We start from the raw sequence: 11,520 nt of genomic DNA, 5'->3' as shown, positions 1-11,520 counted from the left end.
AAATGCAGGCGATCTAACATTATAGCCCGTTATAAGTGTAAAACATTGTAGCCTTAGGAGTGCGTGTGTCTATGTTCTCTCCTACCTACCAGGTGTCGATCCTAAACACTAGAACAATACTTTAGAGTTGATAGCTTTGTTGATTTACGTAAAAATGCGCGGAACTCCATCCGTCTGGAGCTCCATCACGCATAAAAATCATTCGTTCCTTGTTCTTCTTAACTTTCTGCTCTCCCTTTGAAATCTGTTACTATACATCGATAAAGAGTGCTAAGCAACTCGACATGGGGGCATTTCCAGAAATCTCTTGCACTTGGATGGGTTAGGACTCGGAAATCTGCTTTCATTCATGAGACGTGGAGTGTAGTGGTCTTTTTCTGATCGGTTGCAGATTAATTCGGTAACGGTGCTGCAAGTCGGGTTGGTCAATGACAGTATGTGGAGGGTCTTTCATCCTCAAATTTTACCGTAAGACAGCGAGAATACTCTGCGATTCTCATACGCAGAGAGCTAGATCGTAAATTAAGCACTATGCTCGAGGTGATAGAAATATGTAGGGCATTCTGTGGTATACTTTGATGATTTTTGTGTTCGAGAATTAAAACTGAATGGACGTACTGATCAGTCATCTATCTACATGATACTCGCAAAGTAGATAAGGGGCGGTTAAGATATAATACTGAAGCTGGGGGAACCATGCTGTCACATCATTGGCCGGTGTTGAAGTTACTGTAAAATTGCTAAAATTATTTGCACTATCAACTGTGTTGCTTATTATTACAGTTCATCGGCGGTGTCTTTTCCATCCCATCCATGCATTGGCATGCTGTGGGTTACCACATAACGATTGATTGACAACGCTTGTTTGAATTGGGGGATGAGTTTTGTGGATGGGTGACAATATCTGGTGGTTGCTAGCAGCGAAACAGTGATCGCGTACATGGGTGTAACATGAGGAATCTGTCGAAAGGGAATGCAGAGCCATCATTTATTCCATCGCTGTGACAGATGAGTTTGAATCACTTTCAGACATTAATTTGGAAACTCTCCACAACGCAGGCAAACTCTTCTAGTTTCCCTGTGTTGTAACTGTCTAACTGAACTCTGCAATGGATCAAACGTTGTATATTTAATATGATTGTCCCACATAGGCAGCAGCAGCTGCTTTACAGGTAAATTCGATGACACGTGGGTTGACCCGTTAGGAATGCTATTCTGGGGACCATTGTGAAATCTCTTTCTCAATGCTGGACTGCAAAGCATATGAGTGTCAAGGCACCAGCATCTATATCAGATTAAGTTAGTGGAGTTTTTATAGTTCGTAGTTTTTGTCTGTTGGGGGGGGGGGGGGTACAGAATAACGATGAAAGCATGTTTAGCTGATTGATTTCAATGGACGCAAATCTGCTTCGGACAGTAGTATCTGTATCTAGTTTGGAGACGTAGCATATTGCACGCATTTCCAACGAATGATCAAAAAACACTTCTGTTGCACTAACTCAGACCATTCTGTTATTGCATGGGTTGCAGAATGTGGTGGACATGTCTTTCTCCGACTTCTGCTCAGTTCCAACTTAAATTGGAATGCTCACATGCGGAAAGCTGTAGAAATGGGGTCATGGTATTTGTCTGGGCAAAAAAGCACCTCATTGAGAGGTAATGTCATACCCTGATTTGTAAAGCGGTTATAGCTTTTAACATTGATACTCGTATGCATCTATAGCACCAAGACCACATGTGACAGTAACACGCAGCAGTTGTTGGGATCGAGTTTTTTAACATATGGCGTTTAGTAAAACGATCACTGTCTCGGTATTTGTCTGGAAATCCCACGTGATTCATAGGTAACGGTATATGAGGATTTATAAAGCAAGTATAGCTTTTAACATGGATACTTGTGTGCACCTGTAGAACCAAGACCGCTTGTGACAGTAACATACAGTAGCTGCTGTGATTGGGTTTAACATATGAGACGATTATGGCTGTCTTTCTAAGACACAGTGGTATCACGCATAAGAAAGACTTATTAGACATGTCAAACCATCGCAGATTTTCTCTCAGTATTATTTTGTATCATAGGTAATCAGTTATTGATGAAGTATTATATTTAGTAGTAAGGGGTGTATGATAGTTCACTTTGAGCAGCAGGCTTATAAAGTGTATGTTTGTGTTCCTACATATGCAAAGGAAATGACTATGTCCACTGATAAGGAAGGTGCGGATTTGACGTCTATTACTGTGATAGCAAAGGGAAGAGTATGTCAAGTCATAAGAATGGTACTGATGTTTGCGGAGCCATAGCCGTCAACAGAGTGTATTTCCGATACTTCGCTCACTGTCGAATGTCATTCAACTGAGACTGCGGTCATAACATTTAGTTGTAAGTACGGGGATGAAATATATATGTGACCGATTTCTGAGGATGAATGATTTGTAAATTGTGCGTTTGACTGCTTCTGCACATTTCGCGACTTTATTTAGTTGAGAGAACATCGGTTGTGGGGTGTGAATCTAGCATGTGGAAGACAAGTTCGCCAGTTCTCTAGACATGAGAAACACGTTAGTCGACCATGTAAACTATAGGGATGATTTCGAATCTGTTACTTCACTGAGATCGGTGGGCTGGAGATATAATTTTTCAGTTGTTTGTTTCTATTTACTCAATGGTCTACAGCACACTCCATCTAGCTAAAGTTTTGGATTTTGTAAAGAAATAATTCCCAGTCTATATCTTCAAAATTACATTGCGTGAGTGATCGGTAGGATGCTGCTGAGTGTGAGCCATGTGAAATTAGATATGCCATTCTAATCTCAGAGTCTGGAGATGGATGTAGAAATGCGAGCGAGCAGGCAGGTCCGGACCAGAAACAGTAACAAGTTTGTACCGGGGGGGGGGGGGAGATGAGGAGTCAGTCTTTGCACAACAGGTTTGAGAGTGACCTCGATCCACTGACAGCTTTCTGATGTAAAAGGGATGATTTTGTATGGTGGAGGATGTGATTTGTATGTTTACTACATTGACATGGTGTGTGGTGATATATTGCTGGGTTGAAGATTGGTTTCACGATCTAATATTGAAGCTCCAGTCCTCAGTGGGAGAGCAGTGCAATTGAGTAAGAGTCTTTTTGTGTGTTGAACACAGGAAGGGGAACATGTGATGGACTGGGTAGCAAGTCAGGTCCATGAGGAATACTGCATTAGACGTTATTCTGCGTTATGTTCGTAAGGAGGTTCTGTTAGGGCTAGAATTTGCATGCATACAAGATTTCTAGGACACTATACAGTTTCCATGAGGTCGACCCAGTTCTCGTTTTTTACATAGTCATGTGACATCAGTATAAGATTGAGAACCTTGCTAGGTGCTCTTGCAAAGATATGTAGCTATGTGTGCACACTTTGCGGTGTTGTGCCAGTCACGCCGGGCAGTTAAGCAGGGATAGACAAGTCTCTCATGTCGTTCGAGGAACAATGTACCCTGTGCTACTGTGTCATCAATGGTAAAGACACATGCTGCCCAGATGTGTCTTGCACATGAGACTTTCGTGAGTGGGCCTTGGATTTCTGTTGCGTCAGTATAACACTGACTGTATACTCGAAAATAGAAACAACTTTCACCTGCATCCAGCAGCGCCTCACGGCTGTGATGGCTTGTTCACCACTGGAACATCTGCTCATCTGCCCAGTTGCGTCAGCAGTGCCAAGGTGAATACGTATCTTGAGAGGAATTTCTCAGCTGTCAAGTATGAAAGTGATCCCACCACCTCATGTGTGTGGAACCCTAACGGATGTCTGTGTGTGGTTTGATGGCTGACGGCCATGTCACTTCACGTTGGCTGCCGCTAACCTCCTGTGTGGTCCAGTGGTCAGAGTGTGGGGGATGGTGCTTGCACTTGTGATTGCATGCCTTTTGCATCATTTTGTGAGCAGGTCTGCGCTGTGCTATGTGTTATTTGGACAGTTTACGGTTTTGTGCTGGATCATCAACGTACTGTATTATTTAGGAGCCGTTTGCATGTCTGTGCTGAAATTATTTTGCTAAATTTTGAGTTGTTTGCATTTCTGGGCCCGCAGTAGTGTTCTCGCTTCCCACGCCCGGGTCCCTGGGTTCGATTCCCGGTGGGGTCAGGGATTTTCTCTGCCTCATGATGGCTGGGTGTTGTGTGCTGTCCTTAGGTTAGTTAGGTTTAAGTAGTTCTAAGTTCTAGGGGACTGATGACCATAGATGTTAAGTCCCATAGTGCTCAGAGCCATTTGAACCATTTTTTGCATTTCTGGAGAGCATTATTTAGAAGTAGTTTACAGGACTGCAGACTGTGTATTATGACCCTAAGTACATCTGGGCGAGTGTTTTCCGTCAGTGAGATAAATACACTAAGTCCCTAAGTAAAATATTCCAAAATAAATACAGCACACTCCTTTCTCACTCTCCTCAGCAGCCCAGTGCAGGCTATGAAATTTTAGTACCATTTTCCCCCTCCAGACCACCATCTCAAATTACGCCACAGGAGGGATGAGAGCTCCCTCTGGTGGCAGTACTGTGTACTATGTCAGTTAGAATCTAGATCTCGCGGTGTAGAGACTGTCTGCACAATAAAGACTTATGTCCAGCGTAGGCAGAGTCCTTTCCCTGCAATTTTCCTGCACCATCTTGGATTATGTCCCAGAACAGACGGTAGCGCACTCTGGTGGTGGTGCTGTGTACTAGGTCCAGACCTCATGGTGAACACACTGTTTGCCGCCATCTTGGATATTGGTACTTGCGCCATGAGCTGATGGCATGGCTGTTATCTTGGATTACATCACGGAATGGACGAAGGTGCTCTCTGGTGGTGGTACTGTGTACTATGTCAGTTGGAGTGCGGACCTCCTGGCCAACACATTGGATTGTGGTGCTGTCTCTAACTGTTTAAATAAAGACTGCTGCATGATTGCGACAGTTGATGATCAACCAGCATGCTTGCAGAGTCTTTTAGATGGATTATTGTGTTTTCAATTTACGATTCGTTTGCTCTCTGGGCGTAAATGTACTGCTTTATTTTCGAGTGGTTTATATGTCTGTGTCTCTGCAATGCGTTATTTTGACTCTATACAAATATCAAGCGCATGGTTAGAGCATTATACATGAGTTATTTAGGAGTAGTTTGCAGGTCTGTATGCTGTGTGGTACGTCAGAGTGTGTGTTCTGTATCACTGTGGTAAATATACTCTATCCCCAAATAAATTGTCCCAAAATAATAAAGCACATGCCTTCCTCTCTCCAGCACCCCTGTGCAGGCTGAGTCCTTTTCCCAAGAAGTGGTGGTCGGGTGATTTAGGTTAGTGGAGGTAACCTTTCTTTCACACAATTTTTTTAGCTTAGTATAGACACGCGAATTGACCTATCTTTACCACTAAAATTGCTCCTAGGGGGATGTGTCGGTCGGGTGACTTAGTTTAGTGGAGGTAGCCCAATTGACCTATCTTCACGCCAAAATTCAAACTTCCCGCCAAAATCCTCCATACTGGATTACCGAGCATCATCCAAAGTGAGGTTTTTTGTGAGTTCCTTCAGTCGCTTAAGGCGAACGCCAGGACGGGTCATTCGAAAGTGCATGGGCGATATTCACCCTTACCTTTTCGCAATCGATCTTGTGCACCATGTCTAGCGACTTATTCATCGACAGGTTGTTAATCTCTTATCGTCCGTCCTAGAATTTATGGAACAACTAGGAGGTTCTAGGAAATGCGGTCTCACGTGTAGTGAAACTTGCGTAACTCATTTCACACCTGGTGTGGGTGACAGTTAGTGGCATAGCATCACGCCTACTGCTATCAAATGAGATTTTGAAACATCAGTCTCACGCTGACGAATCTGCCGACTACAAGGCGCCATACACCGCTCTCTCAGGAAACGTATACTAATCCTTAATGTTTTTAACCGAGTTCATTTGATATCATATGATATGAGGTTGTCGTATGTAGTCACTCTGATAATAGCTTATTGACCATTAAATTGCAACACTATGAATATGTCAAGCAAATAATATCAATTTGACGTACTTGGATATGCAAATGATTACAATTTCAGCAGAGCCGCACGAAGTAGATAGGAGTAATGTCATCTGGACTCTTGGTGTGACCAAAGATTACGCAAGGCGTTTTTCGTTAGTAAATCGCTTTTGAACTTTAATTGTTTGTGAGAACACCGCGTCATGCATTGGGTAAGGTGGAGAAACGTCTTATAGGACGATTCGGAATTCGAAAGTAGCAGGATCGTCAGCGACTGGGACTGTGGTTTACCTTTCCGTGATATTGCTGCTTGTGTCGGTCAGGATCCCAAGACTGTTATGCGAATGTGAAATCGACAGGTTGACGAGGGCCATGCACGATCGCAGTGGCCCCTACCATCCGAGAGGACGGACATACTGGTCGCTCAGCCGTATGGGATAGTACAGCCACTTCATCTGCACTGAGTCAGGAAAAGTGCGCATTTCTAGCAATGCGAGTACCCACATATATAGTACGGTGACACCTGAAGCACCACGGACTGTCAGCACGGCTGCGGTTTCCCTGGATAAGCAGAAGAGAGAGGCTGCGCCGGCGGTGATGCGCCCAACGACAACAATGGATACTGGAGTGGCGTAACGTCGTCTGTTTACACGAGTTCCGGTTGTGCGCACAGCGTCGTGTTTCACGTTTAGCTGTTTGAAGGCTTCGAGGAATACGAAGGTTCCCCGATCACGTTCATCATCGACATATGGGCCCAACAGCTACCGCGATGGCAGGGTTGATATTGGTTTTAAAACACCATAACCTCTGTGTGATAGAGAAAGCAACCTCCACATTTGTGGCCCGATGTGGCCGATGACTGTGCGCTAGCTCCGAGGTCAATGTGACGTTATCTTTCTACAAAATAACGCAAGACTGAATGTTGCCCATGCTGTTCAGACCTACATTGACACAGAATGTGTTCGACTATTGCCCTGGCCAGCATGTCCAGATGTAAATACCTGCTCATATGTTGCCGAGTGATAGGCACGCTACCACTCGCCATACACGAAGATCAGCCGTGGCGTAGATATGAAACAGCGTAGAATGACTCTTTGCCCGGACGAATTAAGCCGTTGCTGCTGCCATACCTTTGTATATTAAATTGTTCTTCCTGTATACTACCAAATTTCCGACAAATTTCATAATGTGTTCATCTTACTAGGCTGTATACACACAATTACTAACATCTCTACCGAGCGAGGTGGCGCAGTGGTTAGCACACTGGACTCGCATTCGGGAGGACGACGGTTCAATCCCGTCTCCGGCCATCCTGATTTAGGTTTTCCGTGATTTCCCTAAATCGTTTCAGGCAAATGCCGGGATGGTTCCTTTGAAAGGGCACGGCCGATTTCCTTCCCAATCCTTCCCTAACCGGAGCTTGCGCTCCGTCTCTAATGACCTCGTTGTCGACGGGACGTTAAACACTAACCACCACCACCACCACTAACATCTCTAATTTCCTTCCTTTCTGGTGCTGCAATTTCAATAGGCAGCAGCGTATTTACAATAGTAAATGAGGCTGTTCTTCACCAGGAGGTTAGTTTTACCACCGCACTGCTTTACTAGGCGTTATCGCATTGTAAGTGGAATGCCCTTGTCTTACTCCGACCTTTGAACTGACTTAGGCAACCAGTTATGGGGGATGCTACACCTCAGCTTGACTACTATCCTACGATATTTACTACAGAAAGGCGAAGGCCCGATAATTTTCTACGCAAGATACCAATGTTTTAACATGACTTCGGTGTAAGCTAATGGTGTGGGGTTATATTTGGCTAGCAAACTCTATTTTTCAAACGGCTGGAAAGTTATATGACTCGAAAACACGCGAGGTCACGTCATACTAATTACCAAATGAATTAAACCGGCGGTTACGACGCTGGACTGATAGCAGTGCGTTCAAATATGAATCTGCCCAGTCCGTTCCTTACCCCGTAAATCACTTTAACTGGTCAGTGCTGTGGTGTCTTTACAAGAAAAACATTAAAAAATGTAGTGCAACGTATATAATTTCCAAAATAATGTAGTCACAGTTTCCTAAATGGGGCTTCCAGACACTCTCGTCTATAGGTAAGCCACGACGTATTTATTTCTCCAAAAATATTCAACAAACACAGAGCTCTGTCTTCAGTTACCTTGAGGTCGACCAACTATCAAACTGTCAACTTACTTTTTATTAGTAATTACCGGGAACACAGCCCATGTCCTGTTTTCAATTTGTATTTCGTAGATAAAACTGCGACGGTTACGTTTGATTCTAGACCCGAAGTCTATTCAAAGCACGTTTGGTAACACTTATTACATCACTGCAGACTCCGTTATTGTGACCGCTAATTGCGCCGAATACTTGTATGTCAGAATGTACAAAGAAGGTGTCTGCTGTGTTACGAGCCCCTGAAAATTCGTAGTGTTGTTGTCCGATGCCTCACCCATGGAATAGCGTCTACCTTCAATAATATGTGGACCAAAATAAATTACGTATCTCCATTAGCAATTGATTGATAAATAAAAGAAACATCCGGAAACGTTTCTATTGTTCTACTAACTCAAACGTCTTCCTGGTGCATCTCCAAAAAATTTCCTTAAATAAACGATTTACTTTATTTATTTATTATTTGCTGATCAGAAGAATGAAAAAAAAAAAAAAAAGGCAGGAGCCGACGTAGAAGAAGATGTTTTCCGAAGAAATCTAAGAACACGCGAGGCAATATTCACTCTTAAGACTTCTCAGAAGAAAGCTTTTGTTTGTGTTGACTTGAATAACCTCTTTGAAATTTTGAAGACTGCAGAGATAAAATACAGGGGCTAAATGTTATCTACAACTGCACAGAAACCAAGCTGCAGCTATAAGAGCCGAAGGACATGGAACGGAAATAGCAATTATATAGGAGTAATATAATACACTGAAGAGCCAAAATAACTGGTATAGGCATGCGTATTCAAATACAGAGATATTAAACAGGCAGAACACGGCGCTGCGATCGGCAGCGTCTGTATGAGACAACAAGGGTCTGGCGCAGTTGTTAGATCGGTAGCTGGTGCTACAATGACAGGTTACTAAGATTTAAGTCAGTTTCAGCGTGGTGTTATAGTTGGTGCACGAGCGATGGGACACAGCATCTCCGAGGTAGCGATGAAGTGGGGATTTTCCCTTACGACAATTTCACGAGTGTACCGTGAATTTCAGGAATCCGGTAAAACATGAAATCTCTGACACCGCTGCGGCCGGAAAACGATCCTGTAAGAATAGGTCCAATGACGACAGAAGCGAATCGTTCAACGTGGCAGAAGTGCAACCCTTCCGCAAATTTCAGCAGATTTCAATGATGGGATATCAACAAGTGTCAGTGTACGAATCATTCAACGAAACATCATCGATATGGGCTTTCGGAGTCGCACACCCATTCGTGTACCCTTGATGACTGCACGACACAAAGATTTACGCCTAGCGTGGACCCGTGAACCCCGACACTGGACTGTTGATGACTGGAAACATGTTGCCTGGTCGGACGAGTCTCGTTTCAAATTGTATCGGGCGGATGATGGACGTGTACGGGTATGGAGACATCCGCGTGAATTCATAGACTCTGCATGTCAGAAGGGGACTGTTCAAGCTGGTGGTGGCTATGTTATGGTGAGGGGCGTGTGCAGTTAGAGTGATTTTGGACCCCTGATACGTCAACATACGACTATGATAGGTGTCACGTACGTAGACATCCTGTCTCATCACCTGCATCCATTCATGTCCATTGTGCAACGTGCTGTTCAGAAGAGATCTCTATACCGTCGTATTCTTCTCCATTCCCTAGGATTTATGGACAGGATTCACGGTTCAGTTCCCTCCAGCACTACTTCAGACATTAGTCGAATCCATGCCACGTCGTGTTGCGGCACTTCTGCGTTAACGCGGGGGCCCTTCACGATATTGGGAGGTGTACCATTTTCCTTGGCTCTTCAGTGAATTATCTGTAGCTTGAGAAAACTGTCAAGAGAACAAAAGAGAAATTGGATAAATTTAGGCTGGAGATCTCAAAAGCTTGGGGTTTGCCAGTGTATTTCTTTCAGAGGATAGAAAGGGCAGGTGCATAGAATGAAAAATGCCTCGAAAATGGCTTATAAGATGAAAAACCAAAGATAATGGAATGCAATCGAATTAAATTAGGAGATGCTGAGACGTAAATGAGGCACTGAAATTGGTAGATGAGTTTTGTATTTGGGCGGAAAAAGTAACTATCAATGGCTGAAGCAGAGAGAAAATAAAATGCACGATTTCGATAGCAAGAAAGTGTTTCAGAAAAAGGAAATATGTTGAACTAGCATGTAAACGTGTTACGAAGACTTTTCTGAACGTATTTGTGTGAAGTGTGGAAAGAAGATTTTGAAATGTCTTGCTACAAGAGAATGCTGAAGGTTAGATGGATACGTCGGATAACTAATGAGAAAATACATCATCAAATTTGTGAAACAAATTTGTAGCACATGTCGAATAAAAGAAGGGATCGGTTGATACGACACGACCTAAGGCATCAAGGAAACGCCAGTTTCCTAACGGAGGGGAGCGCGTGCGTGCGTGCGTGCGAGTGTGTGTGTGTGTGTGTGTGTGTGTGTTGGTGGGGAGGGGGGGGTGTAGGGTGGGGACGGTTCAATCTTGTAGAAGGAGACTACCACTTGACTACAGTAAGAAGGTTAAAATGTACATAGGTCTCAGTAGTAGTGCACGGATGAAGATCTTTGACGGGACAGACTAACGGTCATGTGGACTGAAGGTCACACCAATATTTCTTTCACTACCGCTTGCCCACCATAGAGATAAACTGGTGGTATAGTCGTTACGGTAGCCACATTCGAAGATCATTTCCCATGGTCTCTCGAATGATACGTCTGTTTTCATAACTGATGAAAGTTTACAACAACAGGAGGGATGCTCGTCAAGGCACGGCGTCGTGCACCGATATGCAGAAAGTTGCGACAGTTTTCACGCGAAACTGATGCTAGGCTGAACAGTATACAAGTTTTAAAGAAGAGCTCAGCGGTGGCTTCAGAAGTACGAAATTGTGCTGCAAACTTGGCGCGAGTTGGACAGCTGAGACCCGGTGCCGTGGATGTGGGTTGAGGGGGAATGGAAGCGTGAGAGAAAAAGTCGAGGGGGGGGGGGGCGGGTAGGCACGCCTACCAAGTTTCCCTTCGCCTAAATCCGCCGCCTCTGGCTAATGCAGCACCAACGCACACGCACATACATTAAACTTCGCAATGCCAATAATTCTGTCCGAAACTCTTTACCCAATAGACGTACCGTTTCTTCGACATAAAGGGTATCCCATTTATCTACGTGTACGTACATTCTCCGCAGACCACCGTAGAGAGAATGACGCAGAATACTTTGGGTCGCTACTAGTCCTTTTCTTTACTATTCCACTGATAAACAGAGCGAGGGAAAAACGATTGTTTATGTGCGTCCATGTGAATTTTAATTTCTCTTACCAGATGTTC

This window comes from Schistocerca serialis, chromosome 7 (genome assembly GCF_023864345.2).
Source record: "Schistocerca serialis cubense isolate TAMUIC-IGC-003099 chromosome 7, iqSchSeri2.2, whole genome shotgun sequence".
Taxonomy (NCBI): Eukaryota; Metazoa; Arthropoda; class Insecta; order Orthoptera; family Acrididae; genus Schistocerca; species Schistocerca serialis.
Note: the sequence above shows the minus strand (reverse complement) of the source record.